The following is a 25,116-nucleotide window of genomic DNA, read 5'->3' on the forward strand; positions in this document are numbered from 1 at the left end:
CCTCCAGACTGAGTCTAGGTGGAGGGTTTCATACGAGGACGTTAGTAATTGATGATAAAAATCTGAAACAAAACCTCTCAATGTCTCTCTTTCATAGAAGAATTTGTGGTATCTGTGGTGTACAATTGGTATCCTTAATGGAACACCGTGAGTCTTCAAACATAACAATAACTGTGCGTAAAAATAATATGTGGAATCGGTGAGATAAATTTTTTTGCGTATTTCATCATAACTACAAAAACCCTGTTTGTTGAAAACATCTCCTAATGAATGTATGCCTTGCTTTTCCCATATAGGGAATCTTATAGGTCGTTTTCCAATCAAGAGTGCATTGTTATTGAATAAGGGAGTATGATTATGCCATTTATGTGGGTTAGAATATTTTTTTTGTGTTTCACGCCATATCCGGATCGCATGAGTAATTATGGGGCCAAATTTCTGTTCGCATTGCTTAATTGATAATTTGGTGTATGCTATGTCCTTCAGTCTATGTGGAGCTACTATATTTTCTTCTAAATTTCTCCAGGATACTAATGCTTGGGGATCAAACCATGTTGTCAGTGGTCTTAAAGTGTACGCCTTAAAATAGTGGAAAAAATCTGGAAATGCCATACCACCGTCTGCTTTGTTTCTCTGTGCGGTGGATCTTTTTATACGTGGTGGTTTGTTATTCCAAATAAATTTGTATGTGGAGGAGTGTAATTTTTTCCAGTAACCCTCTGGAGTGGGTAACGGTAGCATTGAGCTGAAGAAGTTGATTCTAGGTAGGACGTCCATCTTAACTATTGATACCCGTGCCTGTACTGAGTTTTTAAGTTTTGACCACCTATCAAGGTCGTCTTTGATTTTGTTTTGGATTTTTATGTAATTGTGCTTCACCGTTTGGCTTACGGTAGGGAATATTTCAACTCCCAAACATCTAAAGTGTTTTACCATAGGTATCTCTTCTGGGAGGGTTATATTTTTTTTTGCAGGGGCATTAAGTGGAAGGAAAGCCGACTTTGGCCAATTTATCTTAAATCCAGATAAATCTCCAAAGTCCTCAATCAACTTGAGCAGATGAGGCAATGTGGTGTTGGGGTTTTGCATGAACAGTATTACGTCGTCCGCATATAAACTAATTTTATGTTGTGTGCCCTTGATTACGATTGGTTCTCATCCCTGCCCACTTTGACAACCTAGGATGGCTTAGAGTAGACGACAGAGTACAGCAACTTGCAATGGGCCTGGTCTACAATATACACTATATGACCGGGGTGCCCATGTACATGTCAAAATACTTCCCAAAGGTCAGTGAATACCACAACCACTACACCAGAGGAAGCTCAACAAATCATGTTAAACCCAGATTCGGCTCAAACAAGGGACTAAACACGTTTCGCAATTATGCCACAACAATGTGGAACGCCCTACCCAAAGCTGTAAAGGAATGTGAATCCCTGCCCACATTCAAAACCGCTCTTAAAGGGGAACTCCAACATTTTGGGAAATTTGCTTATTTAACATCTTCCCTGGAGTTAGACAAGAAGATACATACCTTTTTTGTCTCTGTGCGTGCATTTTAGCTTTGGGAATAGACGCTCCGTTAGCATAGCTTAGCTTCATCACTGGAAGTGGGGGAGGGTTAGAGCCTTACAGTGCCTTACAGTGTATTGCAAGGTCTGACATTGACCAAACTTGATATGCATGACCTTGGTGGGCTCTAGGTCAACTCCTGAAAAGGGGGTCAATGTCAGACTTTGCAATCAAAAGTTAGGGGGCTAAAAACCCTTGCCATAATTTCAGTGCGCCCCTAACTTTTGGCTGGTTCTGTAATTATCTTGCTGACAGGACTCAATGTGTTCAGGCTGATGGTTTTTATTCTGATGTTTTATCTGTCCACAAGGGGGTGCCACAAGGTTCTGTTCTAGGACCATTGTTATTTTTAATCTATATCAATAATCTAGGCAAACATTTTCCAGATGCAAACTTTCATTTTTATGCTGATGACACTGTAATTTACTGTTGTGCTACTACTTTGACAAAAGCTCTGGAAAGTTTGCAAAATACGTTTAAAGAAATAGAATCCCAATTTCATCAAATAAAGCTTGTTTAAATCCGGGGAAAAAAAACGATGATTTTTACTGAATCCTAAACAAAAGTGCCTTGTCTTGCCTCTATACACACATCGCAAGGCATTCCAATTCAGATTGTGTCGACTTTTAAATACCTTGGCTTTTTACTTGATGACAGCTTGTATTTTAAACCACACGTTGAAAGCCTGGTCAAGAAGCTAAAAGTGAGGTTGGGTTTCTTTTTCAGAAACAAATCGTGCTTTTCTTTTAATGCAAAGAAGCAACTAGTTGCTGCCACTTTTTTTTTACCAGTATTAGATTATGGTGATGTTTTATACATGAATGCCTGTTTCACCTCACTACACATGTTGGACACTGCTTACCATGGTGTATTAAGATTTATTTCTGGATATAGATCACTTACCCATCATTGCACTCTGTATGCTAAAGTTAACTGGCCGTCCTTGACTGCCCGTAGACTGCTTCATTGGTACACCTTCATTTATAAAGCAATTATTGGTCAGCTCCCTTTTTACCTCGGTTCATACCTCACCATCACATCAAACCCAGCTTACGATCCCAGGACTATTTATATGCCTCAGTACCCAGAACCCGCACAGAGTTTGGGAAAAGGGCCTTCATGTTCTCTGCCTGGAATGGACTTAAAAAAACTTTGAAACTGCAGGCCCTCACTACCATATCTGATTTTAAAGTTCAAATTAAGGGCACTTTAAAGAATGAGATGGGAGAATGTTGCTGCTTCACTGCATAATGTGGTGTTATATTTTATATTTTTAACCTGACCTTCTCTCCCCAGCAACCTCCTGCAAAGCCTCACCTTCCATCCTCTTTCTACCTTTTTACCCTACCATCCAATCTCCCCCAATCCCATTCAAGTTTGCTGCAGCTCAAATGTATCCCCTTGCCCCACTTTGCCTTTTATGTCTCTGTCTGTGTTTTGTGTATTTCGTATGTTTGTTTTTGTTTTGCTGCCATTTTGGCCCGCAGGCCCTATTCCCCGTACCTGGTTCAACTAAGTCGATCAAAAGTCCCATTATCCAGATTCAACTAACCCGATGTTTGAATCCGGGATTTCCCTGTTCCTCGAACGCTGATTCAGTCTCATTCATTCGAACCAGACTTGATACCCAGGATAAGTGCGCACGGCCGCTTCAGTTGAAAAGACAGCAGGTGTCGATCGCAGAAATCCTGATTTTCTAACGGCATTGATTGATTGATTGATTTAAAACTTTATTAACAAGATTGCAGAATGGGTACAATACAGTACGGCTCAATAGCCTCGCCGACAAGTTAAATGCATAATCTATAGGCACATTTTAAGTCCCTCATTACCCCAATCAATCAGATTATATTTATTTAAATGTAACTGCTGGCAATAGGCTTAATGGAATGAATAATCGAATGAGATCTTGCTAGCGAAAATAATTATTTCAACTCTTTCAGAATAAGTATACAAAAACAAGCCCAAAGATAAAGAGTATATCTAATTGATACGAATTAATAGATACTTATGAGGATATCTGTACTGTATGCGCCGCTTAGGTATCATGTAATATAATAAATACATCGTTCCTAAAGTTTTCAGGCCGCGACCCCCGAAATAACGGTGTCAGAGAGCTGCAACCCCCACTATTATATAGAGGTAGTTGAAACATGCAAACGTTCACACGCACACATATGCATTGGAGGCTTTTAACACGCACAATAACTACACAAAATAACACAATAATCAAACAACCATAAAATGAATACATATAGTGTGTTTCATTTAGAAGGCTATAATGTTCAACTCACCAAATGAGATGGATGGGCATAGTCTGGGTTTAATTTTGGAGACAGCGCCTCGGAGATCATCCTCCACATTCATTCAGACGTGATCTGTACTTATTTTTTATATAAGTCAGTGCAGATAATGTTTTTTTTCGAATAGGTAGGTATAGCTGTGCGTATTCCCCCTCAATTGATATCTAGTCGGCATCGGAGGTGGGCAGCGATCTGGGACGCATTCTCCATCAGAAACAAGCGCGCCTCATCCCGCAGCTCAAACATGTGTCGTGCAGTATAGGAAATCCATAGGCTGAATATGATTTATTATCAGAATTTTAGGTCTATTATTTTACATTTCAAAAGCATTTATTTTACCAGTTTAATGTATTTAAATTGTTTTTAATTATAGGCCTATTTCACACATGAAATCAATACATTCTGGAAATCATCTCGCGAAAATATTATTCAGAATGGTATAATGGGATCAAAGAGCACCTACGGGAGGCTGCAATTCTAAACTGGCCCCCATAAATGTCCAAACACCTCCTCCCATCCACCCACCCCCTCCCAATGTACAGTTTCCTCCCCCTCGTATATATATTTTCTGTTAGGATCTCTGTTTAACAGTACTGTATATTTGCATATCTTGTATGTCACAAATGTAACAGTACTGTATATCTGTATGTCATGTATGTCATAAATGTCATGATATATCTGTATATCTGTATGTCATGTATGTCATAAATGTCATTATGAATTGAAAATGGGGGACCCTGATGTAAACAAGACGAAAGTCTTTCTCTGGGTCTGCATCCCCTTAACAATTGTGTGTATTGAGCCGTACTGTATTGTACCCCATTCTGCAATCTGTAAATTTCCAATCAATCTCTGAGGAAGGGAGCTGCCATTTTGTTCCGAGGGAGTGGCCAGCTTATATCCAGCTAACTCAACTAAACCTGCTCTGGAGCAAGTTCAAACTTTTCGATCTGTTGCCATAGCGACTTAGAAAATCCGACGTAAGGGAAAGGAAATGTCTGGCTTAAGTCAAGCTATGCTGAAAATTATCCAGCTAACTCAGTTAGCCAGGTACGGGGAATAGGTCTTGCTCGAAAAAGAGATCTTTGATCTCAAGTGACTACCTGGTAAAATAAAGGTTAAATAAAAAACAGTGAAGTTAGCGGTTGTTATTGGAATGATTGATTGATTGATTGATTGAAAATTGTATTACAGATATACAGTGCTACATCTATACATAGGTTGCTTCAAAGCATGTCATCTAACAGTGAAGTTAGCGGTTGTTATTGGAATGATTGATTGATTGATTGATTGACATTTTTATTACCAGATTGCAGAATGGGCACAATACAGTACAGCTCAATAGGGAGGTGTAGTGGTTACGTCATTGCCGTTTTTCGTGTTCCACCCTCTGTACAACCCAATGCATTTCCCCATTGCCCATTTCTAAATCATCTCGTTTAAAACAAATAAAGCATTAACATTGGCATGGTGTACCTTTCTGTGCTTATTCATCCACAATCTATAGCTCAACATGAAAATATTCGCAATTAATCATTAAAAAAAATTGCAGAATTTTATTTCAACCAAAAATGCTTAAACAATAATGTTAGTGATAGAAGGGAACTCATTTAGTGCAAAAGTGGAAAGTTTTTCAAATTCCATGCGGCAGAATTGTTACAATAGCCGATAATCCATTTTCCCAATGATAAATCCCTACACTCTACGCTCGGTTTGGTGTAGACAGTGGCGCCGCTAGCTCAACGGCTAGTGACGTCACTGGCGCGCCGGCTGTTGTGGAGGGGAGGGGGGGGGCAACCGCGGGGGGGCGGGGACGCTCTCTCGTTGTCGGTACTCAGTGTGAGAAGAGCATTTATGCAGGTGAACATCAGAAAAGCTGCTGGCCCAGATGGAATAACAGGACGCATACTTAAGTCCTGTGCTAACCAGCTAGCCCCTGTGTTCACCGCCATATTTAATCGATCCCTGGCGGAGTCAGTGATCCCTGCCTGCTTCAAGATGTCTACCATCATCCCTGTACCAAAGAAACCCTCCCCAACAAGTCTCAACGACTACAGACCGGTGGCACTCACCTCTGTGGCCATGAAATGTTTCGAGAGGCTGGTCAAGAATCACATTTGTGCCTCCCTCCCCAGTGATATGGACCCTATGCAATTTGCATACAGGCCAAACAGGTCCACTGACGATGCGGTCTCCCAGGTATTGCACAGCACCCTCTCTCACCTTGACCGCCAGGAGGGGGGCTATGTGAGACTGTTGTTCATTGACTTCAGCTCAGCGTTCAACACCATAGTCCCCACCAGACTGGTGGACAAGCTGATCGAGCTGGGTCTGAGCTCCGCTCTGAGCGCCTGGATACTGGACTTTCTGAGTGAAAGGCCCCAGGCGGTCAGGGTGGGGGGTCAGACCTCCAACACCATCACCCTGAGCATCAGGTCCCCCCAGGGCTGTGTTCTGAGCCCCTTGCTGTACTCACTATACACACACGACTGTGTGGCCAAGTTCAGCTCCAACTCCATAGTGAAGTTTGCGGAAGACACAGTGGTGGTGGGGCTGATCTCGGACAACGACGAGAAGGCCTACCGGGAGGAGGTTGAGGTACTGGTACGCTGGTGCCAGGACAACAGCCTGCTCCTGAACATTGGTAAAACCAAGGAGCTGATCGTGGATTTTAGGAGGAGACAGCAGGAGACACACACACCACTGAGGATAAACGGGGCTACCGTGGACAGGGTGAGCAGCTTCAAGTACCTGGGGGTCCACATCTCAGAGGACCTGACATGGACAACACACATACTCAGTCGTAAAAAAGGCGAAGCAGCGCCTCTACCACCTGAGACAGTTAAGGAAGTTCAGAGTATCTGGGAAGATACTCCAGTCCTTCTACTCCGGAGCTGTAGAGAGCATCTTGACTGGAAACATCACTGCCTGGTATGGCAACAGCACGGCACAGGACAAGAAGGCCCTACAGAGAGTGGTGCGCTCAGCCGAGCGTACCACGGGTATTGCACTACCAACCCTGCAGGTCCTATACAACAAGAGGTGCAAATCCAGAGCCTGCAGGATAATGAAAGACCCTCACCACCCCAACAACAGCCTGTTCACACTGCTGCGGTCAGGCAAACGCCTGCGAGCACCAGTAACGAGGACAGAGAGACTCAGCTTCTTCCCCCAGGCCATCAGAGCCTTGAACACTGAACTCTCCACGCACAAGCACACATGAGCACACACACAACACACACACTGTACACGCTCACACACTAGCAGCCACTTTAACATGAGCACACACTCACTCATGCTGCACACGCTCACACTATGGACACTTTACAGAAGGAAAGATCACTTTAAGAATAGTATAGCTTGAGATCGTATAATATAGCATTGTATAGCAGTGTACATAAAGACCCAATGCCTCATCCGTAGCTAACAGTGTACTGCACTGCCACAGGACCTAGCATGTCCTACCATGCTCTGTAAATAGCTCATGTACAGATACCGATATGCCTACTTTGTTTACTTGTTTATTGCACTTGTTTATGTCGCTCTATTGGTTGGACTCTTATTATTATTACTTGCACTATTGCACATTGTTGCGGGCGAGACCCCCCGTATTTCACTGTATACCTGTATGCCGTGACAAATAAAACTCTTGTATCTTGTATCCCTATACGGGTGGAACAACCAGTGACGTCAGACTACACCTCCCTATACACACAATTGTTAACACATCCACCGCCATAAACGGCTTATGACGGGTTTGCTGATCATGCGAATTCCGCCAATCCACGGCGTACGACGTTATTGAGATCATATTTCATTTTTTCGCCGTGGTATTCATAATTCCGCCACCCAGCCTTCCCCAGTGGGACTCGGCACAACCTTGCAACGCTTCAATATCGCCGCCTAGTGGATGATCAGGCGAGTTACTACTGGAAATGGATCTCTGGTGATCTCGGTACATCTGGGAATTCCGTCCGGCAGTCACATATTGTTGCGGGACTCTAGACACACATCTGTGTATATGGATCGCTGCCATAACTCAATAATCGATATGATTTGGGCGTTTATTGCGCCATACAAACCGGAAATGGATCTAGTCGATCGACGTCAAATAAGTGGGATCTTTTTCCTCCAGTCTCATCGGTGAACGGTAAGAGGACAGTAACGTTACTTTCAGCTTGATGGTTTATTCTTTTCAATGCAAACCGCTCTGATCAATATATCACCCATACTACTTAAAGCATTTACTGACGATCACAGAATTATAAACGACCCCCCCCCCCTTTCATCCACGCATGATGAGTCATAACGTTTAGGATCGTATTCAGTTGGATTTTTTTATATAGCGTGTATCGCGAATAAACTGCAATCGATAATCTATATTATGTGTTTAGGCCTATCACTAGCGTTCTAGGAATTACTGTAGAAAACGATAAAAACATACTTATATTCTAGACGGTATTTTCATATGAATATATGAATGAAAAAGTATAACGTTCCTACATCCTGAACGATAGATAATCGATGTTGAATGGGCCATAGTAATGTCAATTTAGCAATACAATTTAAAAAGTTATAGCCCTGCAAAGAAGGTGAACATCTCCATAGGCTTAGACTGGTGGCAGTGATCATACATTGATGGATAGAAGCGTGGCAGTTAATGTGTTAAGGGGATACAGACCAGAGAAAGACTTTCGTCTTGTTTACATCAGGGTCCCCCATTTTCAATGCATCATAACATATATGACATACATGACATACAGATAGACAGTACTGCTACATCTACGTATACATTTATGACATACCAGATTTACAAATACAGTACTGTTTTTGTAGGGTGATTATGGTTTATTTACATTGAGGTTCTGGGGTCACATGAGTGTATTATATACGAAATAACAACCGTCGGCTTTCCTTTTCTAAGCATTTTCGGTGATAGAAGTGATTGGGGAATAGTTGCGGGACGCCAAGATGTACCCACAGTAGAAAGCTTGCGTGGATCCTTATATTGGTTATTTTAAAACAGTGTTTTTAAATCACACGAAACAAATAACCTCTGTTCTCCTTGCAATGCGTTTTTTATTCTTTCTTATACAGTAGGAAGGGGGAAGAACACTATATCGTGGGTGTTCCTATGACTTGTATTCTGCTTACAGCTTCGAAACTCCACTTATTTCGTTTTACAATGTCAAAGCCTTTTAAATATAATCAAAACGTTCCCGTATTTCTGCAATCTATGCGCCAATAATAACGAGTTGAGTTATATTACATGCTGGGTAGGCTGATAGAGTGTCTGCACGTTCACCCGAGAGGAGTCGGATTCTGCAACTGCCAGTGGCCACTCCCCCCCCCCCCCCCCCGCGATTTATATTTAGTTTTACAATGAGTCATGACAAACCAATTACATAATCCAACATTGTGTAAACAACTAACATATTCCAGGTAAATTTATCTATTTTGAATGAGTCGTTATGACTGAATCAATACATCCATTCATAAAGATTATTGTCCGCCATCTTGGTTTCATTCAGTAAAAGAATGAACGGCGGAGTGATTCGGAAACAAAGTAATTCGGTTGTGGGCGGGTTCTGGGATCACGTGGAGTGTGTTATGAGAAATAACAACGTCTGAAACAAGTGTTTCAGCCAATCAGAATCAAGAAATTTGCATGCCATTGTATAAATATATTTAACCGTATCACTCATTGTAAATGAATGAGGCAAATGAAGAAACAGTATAGAAACCAATAGATCAGGTAATTATACCCAAACATTTGTAAATATATATATATAATCATATAACTCATTGTAAATTAATGGGGCAAATGAAGAAACAGTATAGAAAATAATATTCCTCTAACTGTACAAAACCAGCAGCTATGACGTTCGTTTACACCTGTCCTGCACGCACAATAACCAACTGACGTTTTCCACTGTTAGCAGCTAGCTAGGTGAATGCTAGCATCCACATTTTCCTCATCTACAGACATCTGTTACGAAATTATACAATAAACAATGTCCACATCCATATCATCGCTTTACATACATTTTGCGGCAAACGGTGGTGTAGTGGTTAACACTGTCGCCTCACAGCAAGAAGGTCCAGGGTTCGATTCCCGCTTGGGGACCAGGTTTCCATGATGCCAGGTACCCAGGTGGGGTATCTCCCAGGCCTTTCTGTGTGGAATTTGCATGTTCTCCCCGTGCTCGCAAGGGTTTCCCCCCCGATAAGATAAACCCAATGGAAAAACATGCACAACAACAGATCGCTAACGCTGTGGCGTCCATGACGAAGACGGACAGGAGCACTTGGATTGGTCCCCTGGCGCGGCTCACGTTGACGCCTGTCTGCTCCCGGCTGCCCTTGGGGGGGAAGGACGACGGGATGGGTTAATCGCAGAGACGAATCTCATTGGCGATCCTAAAGAGACAATGCATGCGTGTGTGTTCCGGTGTGTGTGCTAAACTAACCGCTGTGTGTACGCTGAGTGTCGTTGCATGCCGAATAAAGACCTCTGCAACAGGTCCTGCATTATTATTAAATATTATATTGTGAATGTTTTGAGTGCTTATTTCATGCTACTGACCTGTTTGTAAACAGATGAAATAAGGAGACAAGATTGTTATTGTGTTTCCATTGGCTTCCGGTCACAGAATGACGGGAAGTAGCACACACATCAGTAATAGTTACAGCTCCGCTGTGGCTTAACACTCCACTTTCATCAGCTGGCTAAACTAAATACTCCCTTAAAGGTTATTCATAGCATATGCATATGTATACAAAACAAATAAAAACACTAATAAAAACACTGTGACCACATACAGTATATGTCACATTAGCACCGAAAAAATATCACTGAATGTCGAAGAACAGGGTTACGTTCATGATGGCGTAATCAAAACGCGGCTACAGTCGTAACATGCACAACGTGTAATCTAACTAATGCGCAATGAATCACGTTCAAAATAGAATTAACTTGTCTTAGACCACTATTCGTGATCCTGCGTAGAGCCAGGACTCACAGTTACATAACGCTCCAGCTGCAGGGAGGAGCTGAGCACTACCCACACTTTACAGTTAAGAAGCAGCTTGGCAGCTCTTCAGTCCTGCGTTCTAGAGCTTGTGATAACTCCTCTTGGGAGTCGCGCTGTTTCTATGTAAAGTCTGCGAGCAACAAGTCCAATAAATGCGTCTTTAACATGCTTTATATCCTTGCCATTACTATATGACCATCGCAGTTAAAAACCCTTTTAACTAACGTTAGCTGCTATGCCTGCTAACTAAGTTAAGATAGCTAACAACGCTTCCATTCCTCTTTCACCAGTCTCTCTTAAGCTATACGTCATCCCCTGCTAAGAGTCACGGGAGATGTAGTAAATACAACAGTCCTTCCATGTAGGCTAGAACGCCGTAAATTATGACTCAGTAGCGACTACAGTAACATCATTAAGTCTGCTATAAGCTATTCTCCCTCTCGTGTGTGTGTGTGTGCATACATTTACTATACGCTACTCTTTTTCACATGGATTAGGCTAATTAGCTTTAACAATCCTGATTCCTGAGCCTATTTTATTCAAAAGGAAGATATTGATTTAAATATAGCCTATAAAAATACATTTTAATCGTGTCTGGAATAAATGTATGCATTCAAAAGTGCTGAATAAATGTTTTATGGACCCATAATAGTGATTATTAATATTATTTAAGTTAAGTTTTGCCATCAGGTAGCTGAACAAAAAAGAAAATATACATTATATATATATATATATATTAATAATATTCGGCATTCGGTTTTCGGCCAACTGTTTCCTATTTTCGGTATTCGGTTTCGGCCAAGAATTTCCCATTTGGTGCATCCCTAGTCTCGTGCCACTGTCGGTCGCTTAGTTGACAGTGGCACGAGACCACTGCACAAGACCCGCAACAATATCAGAATGTTTAATACAAATTCCCGCGGAACTGGCCATCCTCTCAGTCAAGAGAGCACTCGCAAATAATAATAATAATAATAATAATAATACATTTTATTTGGAGGCGCCTTTCAAAACACCCAAGGTCACCTTACAGGGCATAAAAACAGAACAGTCAAGATTAAAACAATGATCTTGGCAAAAGTGTCAGAAGAGTTAAAAACAAGACAAACAATGTAAACGTAGATAAACAACAAGAAGTATAAAAAAAAATAGATGTGTTTGTGTGTTTGTGTGCGTGTGTGTGTGTGTGTGTGTGTTTGTGTGTGTATGTGCGTGTGTGTGTGTGTGTAATCTCCTGTGTAATCTGCAGAGACCACTTCTCATGAATGTGGGGATTTCATCCGACCCGTGTCGCTGTAGATAGATACTGCTATTAGCAGCTTCCCCCGCTGCACTCACACCTGCTGCTTTCTCTTTCTGATCGAAATATGCAGCGCATATCACTGTCAGCGGTGCACGTCTCGTGCCACTGTCGGTCGCTTAGTTGATGCTCGCCCCCTCGCTGTCTGTTAAATGCTTATGTCAGCCTTCGGTCAGATTGATAACCCAATAACTCATTGGTCCGCTCATCTCAACATCAAGCAGCGTCCTGCGATGTCTGTGATATCCAGAACTCAATGCGTCCACAAACTGCTGGGGTTAAACCCGACCGACATACATGACACACGCACCGCTCCGTCCCCCCCAGTCATCGACCTTAGGTCAAGTGATTGGAGTTGCGGAGTCTATTATTTTATTTGCACCGGGAAGGATTCATTTTACAAAATAACTTGTAATACTGCTCATTTGAGAGCTCGGTTGTATTACTACTTTCTTTTTAATAAGTATTACCACTGTAACCTTACTTAATAAGCCCATTATATAGAATCTACATTATATATATATATAGAATATATATATGCTTACATACACGCATGGCCTACATATGATATATTTCTTTCAATTCCGGGTCTGTGTGGATACAGACATAATGTGATCATTCTACTAGAGTCTTACATCATAAATCCTAAACATCACGAGGCAGTGCTTCATCATGCTTAAAAAATGGGTAAAGTTACAATGCAAAACATTTCAATGCTTACCCGAATGGTCAGAAGAATGTATACGAAGTGGGTTCAAAAAAGGTTTTATTTCTTTAAAAATACAAAATTACAATAAATGCACAGTTCATGGTTATAAGTACAAAAAGGTTTCTTCTTACAATATATCAGAATGCAGCTCCACAAAAATCTCTCTTGAGATGAAGTGAGTTAGCCTTTATAAAGGAATTCAAGATCTCGTTGTCATTGGTTCAGATACAGTGATGAAATTTCACTAGCCAGTCAACGTTTTAGCACGTCAGTACATATTTATCCAATCATTTTACTGTACGTGTACAGTAAGTGTCTACCCCTTTCCTTTACTTGCGTTACATACAGTTACATAGTTTTTCAAGTATGAGAAAGTCCCTCCACATACTATCTTAACAGAACCTGCAAAGGGTTAACCTGGTAACCAGGCAGTGCTGCGAGGCCATCTGTGAAAACTCCCATCCCGACTCCTCAGAGCTATGGCAGAGAGTCTTCAGAGATGCTCTCATCCAGTGAACACAGAATTTACACAGTATAGTAATATATAGTATTACTCTCTTTCATTTTAAGCATAGAATTATGAAACATATAATTAATTCAGCAGAATATGTATACACCTCTTATACCAACATTTCTGACTGTAGCAAAACATTTAACATTTAATTGTTATATAGTTTTAAGAGTGTATAGGTTTATAACACAGGTGGCGCTCGTTGACTTGTGGCACACGTAACATAACGTGTGTCTTCTCAACTCCTTTAGTTATTTGTTTCGGTTATGTATCAGAACAGGGATTCACAAGTATACACAAAAGTACTTGGGCTGTCTTCTCTAGACTTTCACATTTCTGCCTTTATCTACCCCCGGCCTGGGGCCTCTCGCTCTGCCACACTATCAGTAAAAAAAGCAGACGGATCAGTAAGGAACAGGTAGTAAAAAATGCAGGCAGGCTAGGCGAGGCCTTCTGTGGGTAAAATCCCTTTTCCATGGCAGAGGCCCCCTGTCAAGGCCACATCTTTCACAGTTACCTCCCTTCATACATGCTTGCACCTCTTATGCAGACCAGGCAATTCATTCTTCTCTAAGCAGAAACTTATGATTTCCCTATGAAGCATATAATTACATGTGAAAAATAGGTTATACGGCTATATTGTTACATAAACAAAAGGGTAGAACAGAAATCACTGTTCACACAACTATATGTATTTTGTAGTTTAACTAAGACAGTGATTCTCTCCTCTGTTCTCATCTCATCTCTGTGCCAACCTGCTCTTTTCATTTGTGCAGAGCATCATGCAGGCGCTGTCTCTATGGCCGCATTCCTAAGGGTACCTCCTTCTACATGGGCCTCTCTCGTTCTGACAGTAAGAGGAGAAGACGAGGCAGGCTGCCGTAATATACAGTACATAGCCTAAGGTGTATAAAGAATATACAGCTTATATAAGTGTGCACCCGTCATAGAGAGCTGTCTCCTCTGCCACGGATCTTCACATATAGACACCTACAGTAACATATGCCTAGATCTAAAACAGATATATACCACATATGCTTAAACCTTTTACATTCCATAATTGACAGAGAGAACAGGATGTCATTATTAACTAGTGTCACTAGTTGGCTGTGACACTTTACACCCCCTCTGTCATCCTGGTCGGTCATTTTTCCATTGTCTTAATAGCGTCTGTACTGGGGGACGAGATGGCGATTGCGGGGTCACGTGGCCGTGACTCTCCACACCCCCTCTGTCATCTCGGTACCTCTGTACCCTGGTAGCCGGCGGGAAGACTTGCATCTGTTGTTCCCTGGCTGGACGGCTCGATAGGATAGGGGCCACGTCGTGGCTTGGTATCCGGCGGGAAGACTTGCATCTGTTGTTCCCTTGGTCATCTTGGGGTCACCCCCTCTGACGTCTTGGATCTCTCCCATAGTTTGAGGTAGGTTGAATTGTCACTTCTCGGGCGACCCCACGGGTCCCCGAGAATTGTAGCAGCAATCCTCTATTGAAGTGTGGTTGGCCTGGTCGTGTGACCCTGTCCGTAGGCCTCGCAGGACATCACAGATACGGTCCACAGAGGACTAATTTCTTTTCTCTCTTTCAGGTCCATTCAGGGCTCTCGTCGCCCTGTAACCTGGGTCCAGGCCGATGTCTCTCTGTCCGGTCTAGGAGGTCTAGGAGGTCTAGGAGGTCTTGGAGGTCAAGGAGGTCTAGGAGGTCTAGGAGGTCTAGGAGGTCTGGGAGGTCTAGGTGAGGACCTTGAGGATGCTCTGGAGCTTGACCTATCCCGGTCTTCCTCCATTTCCGAGTTCTGACCTGGGTCAGTATATTCCTTCTTGCCATTCGCTGCGTCGTCCACTGACTCCGGGGGACCCCCCCCCCCCCCGTCTAAGAATGCTCCTGGCCCGAAATAGGGCAGGTTCTGATCCTTCCGGTCCGAACTGTACTGTCGGTCTCCTTGGTGTATCCTAAGGAGGGAGGTCGGTTCATTCCAGGATCGCAACATATTCACTTCGATCATCTGATCCTTCATAGAGCGTACAGCTCTCTCTGCCACCCCGTTCGTATTGGGCTGGTGGGGTACAGAGTATTGGGCTATTACACCCGCTTCCTCCTTGCACAGGGGGTCAACCCTGGGTTGTGCTTGTCTCGGTCCAGACTGGGTAGTTAGTTACTGTTATGTCTGGTATTAGCTCCGGCTAGTTAGCCCGCTGTAGACTCAGGCTAGGTAGCCTCTTGTAGATTCAGGCTATGTAGCCTCTTGTAGACTCAGCTCCTGCTGATAACACCAGCCTGTAGTATTACGCTGGTTCCACTTCCGTCACAGTAGCAGGACTTATGCAGGACTTATTCTGATTTTAAGTAAACATTAGGTTACTTCTAGTTCAGGTGACCTGTTCCCTTTTTTTCTACTTAGGTTTCGACTGTAAGTAAACATTACGTTACCCTTTAGTCGTGAGTAAACGCTACTTTAATCACAAAAATATACTTTAAGTGTGATTCTTTCTTTGAGTAGAACCTTCTACGTTAGGTTTTTGACTTTAAGTAAACATTACGTTACTTTTTAGTCGTGAGTAAACTTTTACTGCAATCACAAAAATATACTTTAAGTGTGATTCTTTCTTTGAGTAGAACCTTCTACGTTAGGTTTTTGACTTTAAGTAAGCATTACGTTACTTTTTAGTCGTGAGTAAACTTTTACTGCAATCACAAAAATATACTTTAAGTGTGATTCTTTCTTTGAGTAGAACCTTCTACGTTAGGTTTTTGACTTTAAGTAAACATTACGTTGCTTTTTAGTCGTGAGTAAACTTTTACTGCAATCACAAAAATATACTTTAAGTGTGATTTTTTCTTTGAGTAGAACCTTCTACGTTAGGTTTTTGACTTTAAGTAAACATTACATTACTTTTTAGTCATGAGTAAACTTTTACTGCAATCACAAAAATATACTTTAAGTGTGATTCTTTCTTTGAGTAGAACCTTCTACGTTAGGTTTTTGACTTTAAGTAAACATTACGTTACTTTTTAGTCGTGAGTAAACTTTTACTGCAATCACAAAAATATACTTTAAGTGTGATTCTTTCTTTGAGTAGAACCTTCTACGTTAGGTTTTTGACTTTAAGTAAGCATTACGTTACTTTTTAGTCGTGAGTAAACTTTTACTGCAATCACAAAAATATACTTTAAGTGTGATTCTTTCTTTGAGTAGAACCTTCTACTTAGGTTTCGTAATCTGTAATTAATTCTACTCCAGAGGCACCTGACAGCAGTTATTTCAGTTCATATTCTTTCGGCTGTTAATACCTATTCAATTAGTATACAGCCCAACTCGCTTGAACTCATGTTCTAAGCCCCAGAACCTCCAATCCGTTTTGACAGACCTATAAACGAGTGACTTGGCCGCCCCAGCACTACAGCGTCCTGCATGCTGAAGCTTCCGAGCCCCCACAAATCTGATAGGCCCGTCGGATATAGAGACCCTGATGCTCGCTCTGTCCCCCCGCGTCAAGGTGCTAAGCTTGATGAGAGTTTGCAGAGTCTCAATTTTTATCCATAGGCGCTGGTGAGTGTACATCTCATGCAGCTGATATGGTGGGTAGGGTGCTAACCTACCAAATAGTTTCTGTCAGGAAATCCCTTCTGAATGAAATAGATTACAAATTTACTTTACTTTACTCTGGTTTTAGAGCAAGGACGGACATCTTTACATATTATACTTAAAATATATACAAAATGCATGTAGTATTCTATGTCATGTTTCTTCCTGAATGACAATAACACTATATATTATTCCTCTTGACAGATGAGCTGTATGTCAAGTGCAGTTTGCACTTGCTTGAGTGTCATGTGTCAGGGCCCCAGAAGGTAAGGATACTATTGATTCTCCTTCCGGGCTTTGAATCCCTCCCTTTTTGTCCTCATCTCTGCTTGCTGTTCTGGGGTTAGTACGGCCCACTCGTCTGCAGGTAGGTATTAGTACTTATTTTTCCCTGTTCTGTCCTTAGCTGGTGGCTGTTGCTGGGCTTTGGGAGGCCGAAGTTGAGCCTTCTCATCTCGCGGGTTCTCCCCTTTCCTTTCCCCCTTGTTGTGTTGGTTGTGAGAAAGCATTTTAACTTGGTCATACAACCTACATTCGGTACGTACCTGGTCTCGTGACCATACTGGTCTCCTCCTGGTCTCCTCCTGAGCTAGCATCTCCTGTGCTAGCTTCTCTTGAGCTAGCATCTCCTGTGCTAGCTTCTCTTGTGCTAGCTTCTCCTGAGCTAGCTTCTCTTGTGCTAGCTTCTCCTGAGCTAGCTTCTCTTGTGCTAGCATCTCCTGAGCTAGCTTCTCTTGTGCTAGCTTCTCCTGAGCTAGCGTTGGTTGTGCCAGCTCCTCCTGAGCTAGCATCTCCTGGGCTAGCTTCTCTTGTGCTAGCTTCTCCTGAGCTAGCTTCTCTTGTGCTAGCTTCTCCTGAGCTAGCTTCTCTTGTGCTAGCTTCTCCTGAGCTAGCGTTGGTTGTGCCAGCTCCTCCTGAGCTAGCATCTCCTGAGCTAGCATCTCCTGTGCTAGCTTCTCTTGTGCTAGCTTCTCCTGAGCTAGCGTCTGCTGTTCACTTCAGCTATGTAGCCTGATGTTAGCTTGGGCTCCGGCTAGGTAGCCTTCAGATAGCACTCGATTCCCTTTTGGCTAGTTAGCCTGCGTTCCTGTAGACTAGGGCTATGTAGCCTCGTGTAGCCTCGGGCTAGGTAGCTTCACCTAGTTAGCACCAGCTCGGTAGCCGATGGTGAGCTAGTTAGCTCCCGTCTGGCTAGGGCCAGTTCACTTCCTGTTAGCACTGGCTCGTTAGCCTGTTGGGAGCTAGTTAGCTATTGGCTAGTTAGCCATCAATTAGCTCTTGGCTAGTTAGCCATCAATTCGCTCCTGGCTTTGTTAGCCTGTGGTGAGCTAGTTAGCTCTTGGCTAGTTAGCCATCAATTAGCTCTTGGCTAGTTAGCCATCAATTCGCTCCTGGCTTTGTTAGCCTGTGGTGAGCTAGTTAGCTCTTGTCTGGCTAGGGCCAGCTCATTCGCTTGTGGCTAGTTAGCCTGTGTTCCAGTGAGCGCCGTTTTGGCAGCTTCACGTAGCCTCGGGCTAGGTAGCCATCCAGTTAGCATTTAGTTCGCTTGTGGCTAGTTAGCCTGTGTTCCAGTGAGCGCCATTTTAGCAGCTTCACGTAGCCTCGGGCTAGGTAGCCATCCAGTTAGCATTCTGTGGGCAAAGCACGAAATTATGTTGCACTTGTAACTCCCCCCAGAGCTTTCTAGTGAAGCGTGATTTTTTTTTCTTTGAGTAGAGTCTTCTACGTTAGGTTTTGTCAAATCTGTAATTAATTTAACTCCAGAGGCATTTGACAGTAGTCCTGTTTTCTTCGGCCGTTAGCACCTATTCAGTTAGTATAAATGCCCAACGAAGGGACGCCATGTTAAATGCTCATGTCAGCCTTTGGTCAGATTGATAACCCAATAACTCATTGGTCCGCTCATCTCAACATCAAGCAGCGTCCTGCGATGTCTGTGATATCCAGAACTCAATGCGTCCACAAACTGCTGGGGTTAAACCCGACCGACAGACATGACACACGCACCGCTCCGTCCCCCCCAGTCATCGACCTTAGGTCAAGTGATTGGAGTTGCGGAGTCTATTATTTTATTTGCACCGGGAAGGATTCATTTTACAAAATGACTTGTAATACTGCTCAATTGAGAGCTCGGTTGTATTACTACTTTCTTTTTAATAAGTATTACCACTGTAACCTTACTTAATAAGCCCATTATATAGAATCTACATTATATATATATATAGAATATATATATGCTTACATACACGCATGGCCTACATATGATATATTTCTTTCAATTCCGGGTCTGTGTGGATACAGACATAATGTGATCATTCTACTAGAGTCTTACATCATAAATCCTAAACATCACGAGGCAGTGCTTCATCATGCTTAAAAAATGGGTAAAGTTACAATGCAAAACATTTCAATGCTTACCCGAATGGTCAGAAGAATATATACGAAGTGGGTTCAAAAAAGGTTTTATTTCTTTAAAAATACAAAATTACAATAAATGCACAGTTCATGGTTATAAGTACAAAAAGGTTTCTTCTTACAATATATCAGAATGCAGCTCCACAAAAATCTCTCTTGAGATGAAGTGAGTTAGCCTTTATAAAGGAATTCAAGATCTCGTTGTCATTGGTTCAGATACAGTGATGAAATTTCACTAGCCAGTCAACGTTTTAGCACGTCAGTACATATTTATCCAATCATTTTACTGTACATGTACAGTAAGTGTCTACCCCTTTCCTTTACTTGCGTTACATACAGTTACATAGTTTTTCAAGTATGAGAAAGTCCCTCCACATCTATCTATCTTAACTATCTTAACAGAACCTGCAAAGGGTTAACCTGGTAACCAGGCAGTGCTGCGAGGCCATCTGTGAAAACTCCCATCCCGACTCCTCAGAGCTATCCCAGGTGGACAAAAAGTTCCGGCCCATTAATGGCCTGTATCCGGCAGGCCGGAAGAAATTAGTCGGCCCAAGTCCGGCTGCCAGAGTCGGCCAAGTAGGCGGCAATGACTGACTGGCCGATTCCGGCCCGAGTACACTGGGCCAGGTCCGGGGTTGCCGGAAGCGGTGAACGTCCGGATCGGCCGAGTAGGCGGCAATGACTGACTGGCCGATTCCGGCCCGAGTACACTGGGCCATGTCCGGGGTTGCCGGAAGCGGTGAACGTCGGGTTGCCTAAAGCAGCCCAGATGCGACCCACACACACTGGGCCAGGTTTGGTTGCCCGAAGCCTAGCCGACACTGCCAATGCAATGGTACTACACAGTAAATTCCGCAGAGTACATTTGACTCAAACTGAGTACATTTGATTCAAACTGAGTAAAGAAATTTTACTCAGTTTGAGTGAAATGTACTCAGTTTGAGTCAAATTTACTTTGCGGAATTTACTGTGTACCCAGTATTCTGCCAGAGCTACTCCACTATCTGCCTATGACCATACATTACCGGAAATACAGTAGGAAATGGTTGATTAGTAATACAATGCCACATATTTAAGGACCCTTCCCTTTACCAATGGAGTATTGGCATGTCCCGCATTGAACAATTCAGAAGTTTACATGCTGTCTCCTACCTCACTGAAATATATTCTCAGTGTATGTGCACATTGTACACAATATACACCATTCTGCAGTGAAGCTCAAATATCAAGTAAAGTAACAATTACCCCCATACATGCTACTTTTTCCAGTTAAAAATGACAACTTGAATAGATATTTAAACATTTATTAACAAAAAAATATCACATCCTCCTCTCTGAACCCAACGACAAAGCCTCCAATGAAATTAACCCATTGTTCCCCTGCAACAGCTTCTCCCACAGGGGATCTTTGATTAAACACCTGCTATCAGAAGAATATAGACAGTCAGAAAAAAAGTTCAATTTACTACTTAAGTACATTTAAAAGTAGAAACTTTGACTTTTACTCAAGTGTGTACTTTCACTTAAACTTTCATGTTAGTCTAGCTTAGCAACATTTTTTAGGAGAATTAATACAAAAACGAGTGATATGGCCGTTCAGTTGTAAATGAAAGCCTGCATTTAGTAAGACGTTGTTTATAAATGTCTTTTGGTTTAGTTATGAATGAATGACAGCATCTCTATAGCACAGCTCTATTACTAGGACATAAAGTGCTTTGGAATGACTGTATACATCATTCACAACGGGTGGCCCCAGCAGGAATCAAACTCCTAACCGTGACAGTGTTAGTGCCATGCTCGGAGTGCCAAGCACAAGACCCCAATGTTATGCGGGGCTCTGCTCATAGGCGGGCGGCTCGTGGCGTGGCTCGTAGTCCTGGTTGTAGAAGCAACCGTCGCCCTCCATGGAGACCCCCCTCCTCCCGCGTCACCCCAGCGAGGTGGCGGGTGGCGACCCTGACGAGGTGAGCCATGGTGGGGTGGCGGGGGGCCGGCAGGGGGAGGCCCCTGGGGGGGGCTCCGGAGAAAAGCGCCAGGGGGCCGGGCCGGGAGGCGCCCCTGGGGCACCCCGGGAGGCGTGGGCATAGCCTTACGGACCACGGGGGAATAGGTGACGTGGGGGCGTAGCGTGGCGGGGGTCTGGGGGAGCTGTCGCCGGCCCCGGCGAGGCGTGCTGGTCCCCGACGTGGAGGGGATGGGACTTCCACTCACTGCCCTACACGAAAAGTGAAAAAGGCAAATAAAAAGAACGAACCACAAATTCAACGACAGAAGAGAAGAGGATGAGATAGAGAGAGAGAAGAGAGAGAGAGAAGAGAGAGAGAAGAGAGAGAAGGAAAGCAAGATAACAAAATACAACAAGAGCCAGTATGGAAGCAAATGAGTGACAGAAGTATTTGAATTTGATCAGACACCGAATTTATAGCATTGAAAATAATTACTTTGAAAACATGTATCTGAATTGAATTTATAGCATTGAAAATAATTACTTTGAAAACATGTATCTGAATTTTTTCAGACACCAAATTTAAAGCATTGAAAATAATTACTTTGAAAACATGTATCTGAATTTTTTCAGACACCGAATTTATAGCATTGAAAATAATTACTTTGAAAACATGTATCTGAATTTTTTCAGACACCGAATTTATAGCATTGAAAATAATTACTTTGAAAACATGTATCTGAATTTTTTCAGACACCGAATTTATAGCATTGAAAATAATTACTTTGAAAAATGTATCTGAATTTTTTCAGACACCGAATTTATAGCATTGAAAATAATTACTTTGAAAATCATGTATCTGAATTTTTTTGCTCTGAATTTACCTATGTGAAATAAAAATTCAATGTAAAAAATTCGAATGTATAATAAAATTCAATGTAAAAAAAATTCGATGCATAATTGCGGTGTATAAAATTCGATCAAAAAACCATCATCCGGGCTACCCAGACAGGATAAGCAATCGCGCCTGGATGCAATCGAATTGACTTCTGGCCTATCACTGCACGGCTTTGTCAGTCATGTGATCACACCAACCCGGGAGAAAGATGGCGGTATATATACATACGTTGGGGGGAGAATATACATACGGTGGGGAGGAGACTGTACATTAGGAGGGGGTGGGTGGGAGAGAAATATACATACGGTGGGGAGAGAATATATACATACGGTGGGGAGGAGACTGTACATTAGGAGGGGGTGGGAGAAAATATATACATACGGTGGGGAGGAGACTGTACATTAGGAGGGGGTGGGTGGGAGAGAAATATACATACGGTGGGGAGAGAATATATACATACGGTGGGGAGGAGACTGTATATTAGGAGGGGGTGGGAGAGAAATATACATATGGTGGGGAGAGAATATATACATACGGTGGGGAGGAGACTGTACATTAGGAGGGGGTGGGAGAAAATATATACATACGGTGGGGAGGAGACTGTACATTAGGAGGGGGTGGGTGGGAGAGAAATATACATACGGTGGGGAGAGAATATATACATACGGTGGGGAGGAGACTGTATATTAGGAGGGGGTGGGAGAGAAATATACATATGGTGGGGAGAGAATATATACATACGGTGGGGAGGAGACTGTACATTAGGAGGGGGTGGGAGAGAATATATACATACGGTAGGGAGGAGACTGTACATTACGAGGGGGTGGGAGAGAAATATACATATGGTGGGGAGAGAATATATACATATGGTGGGGAGAGAATATATACATACGGTGGGGAGGAGACTGTACATTAGGAGGGGGTGGGTGGGTGAGAGAGAAAATACATATGGTGGGGAGAGAATATATACATACGGTGGGGAGAGAATATATACATACGGTGGGGAGGAGACTGTACATTAGGAGGGGGTGGGTGGGTGGGAGAGAAATATACATATGGTGGGGAGAGAATATATACATACGGTGGGGAGGAGACTGTCTATTATATGTATATTTCTCTCCCAACCACCCCCTCCTAATGTACAGTCTCCTCCCCACTGTATGTATATATTCTCTCCCCATCATATGTATATATTCTCTCCCCACCGTTCTCTTGGTGTAAAAAGTTTAAGACCAGGGTGAGGCCAGGCTATGGATGGCTTTGAAGGTGAGGAGTAGTGTTTTGAAGTTAATGCGTTCCTTGATCGGGAGCCAGTGGAGGGAGTGGAGGACAGGAGTGATGTGTTCGCGGGACCGGGTGTTAGTGAGGAGGCGGGCAACTGAGTTTTGGACCATCTGCAGTTTATGGAGGGAGCGGGAGGTGATGCCAGTGAGGAGGGAGTTACAGTAGTCCAGGAGGGAAAAGATGAAGGCGTGTATGAGGGATTCAGCAGCAGGGGGTAGAGGCAGTGACGGATTTTGGCAATGTTGCGGAGGTGAAAATATGAAGTTTTGACAATGGAGCGGACATGGGGTCAAATGAGAGGGTGGGGTCGAGGATGACACAGAGGTTGCGGACTAGGGGGGAGGGGGTGATGGTGGAGTCATTGATGGTGAGTGTGATGTAATACAATAATTTATACTGTAGCATTACAAACCATTTGACAGCCAGGTCCTGCACCTCCGTTCTTGTCCTCTAGGAGCCATCGCAGCATGGCCAAGACCTTCCTCATCCAGCATACTGTCCGGGTGTAACTTATTGCCAGCGGAAGAGTGCAAGAATGCTTCCGCATTCGTCACCGCACGCCAGTACGGTAATGCGCCTTTCCTTTCGCCCCGCTCAGACAAATGCATGTAGTACATTGCAACACAACGCAGCATTTCCGCGGCTGTCTTTAACTAGCAGGACGCTAGTGGGCTAGTCGCTAAAATATATAATTGTACCAACACAGATATTAGGCAGTACACACATTGTCCTGCAATACATGTATAGTGAATGCACAGCTACATTCGCCATATATTTCTATCGCTGCTGCGGTCTATAGTGAAATGCAATATTATTATTATTGTAAAGATTATCATTACAATCGCAGCCTGGAGGCAATGTTACAAGTGTACGAGGGTTGTGTGCAAAGAGCACAGCCTCTCAATTTGCACAACGTGCACAAAATAATAATTGTAATGATCTTTACAATAATAATAATATTGCATTTCACTGTAGACCGCAGCAGCGATAGAAATATATGGCGAATGTAGCTGTGCATTCACTGTATGTATTGCAGGACAATGTGTGTACTGCCTAATATCTGTGTTGGTACAATTATATATAAAACGATATATATTTTAGCGACTAGCCCACTAGCGTCCTGCTAGTTAAAGACAGCTGAGGTTGAGTAGTTTCTTCTGATATCACTTTCAAACTCCAAGTGATTCGTTGCAATGTACGCGGAAATGCTGCGTTGTGTTGCAATGTACTACATGCATTTGTCTGAGCGGGGCGAAAGGAAAGGCGCATTACCGTACTGGCGTGCAGTGACGAATGCGGAAGCATTCTTGCACTCTTCCGCTGGCAATAAGCTACACGCATACTGTCCTTCTGAAGCTCTGAAGTCATTAGTGGCCATGAACCTAAAGAGAGAGAGCGAGAATACGTTAGTAGATAGTCTAAGGCCAGTGATTCTCAATATTATTTTGCATATCTAGGACCTCTAATTTAGTCCATGTCATGCACAACTACATACAATATACTGTAGCATTACAAACCATTTGACAGCCAGGTCCAGCACCTCTCCGTTCTTG

General features: G+C 42.9%; 1 long non-coding RNA gene across 1 annotated transcript; it reads right to left on the reverse strand.

Moving 5' to 3' along the window:
- Nucleotides 1-20,724: 20,724 nt before the first annotated feature.
- LOC311245605 lies at nucleotides 20,725-24,066 on the reverse strand. The gene is made up of 2 exons (XR_014620749.1): nucleotides 23,976-24,066; nucleotides 20,725-21,651 (listed from the first exon to the last, which is right to left on the reverse strand). It is a non-coding gene; the product is annotated as an uncharacterized lncRNA (long non-coding RNA).
- Nucleotides 24,067-25,116: the final 1,050 nt, after the last annotated feature.

This window comes from Notolepis coatsorum (genome assembly GCF_963971535.1).
Source record: "Notolepis coatsorum genome assembly, chromosome: 18".
NCBI lineage: Eukaryota > Metazoa > Chordata > Actinopteri > Aulopiformes > Paralepididae > Notolepis > Notolepis coatsorum.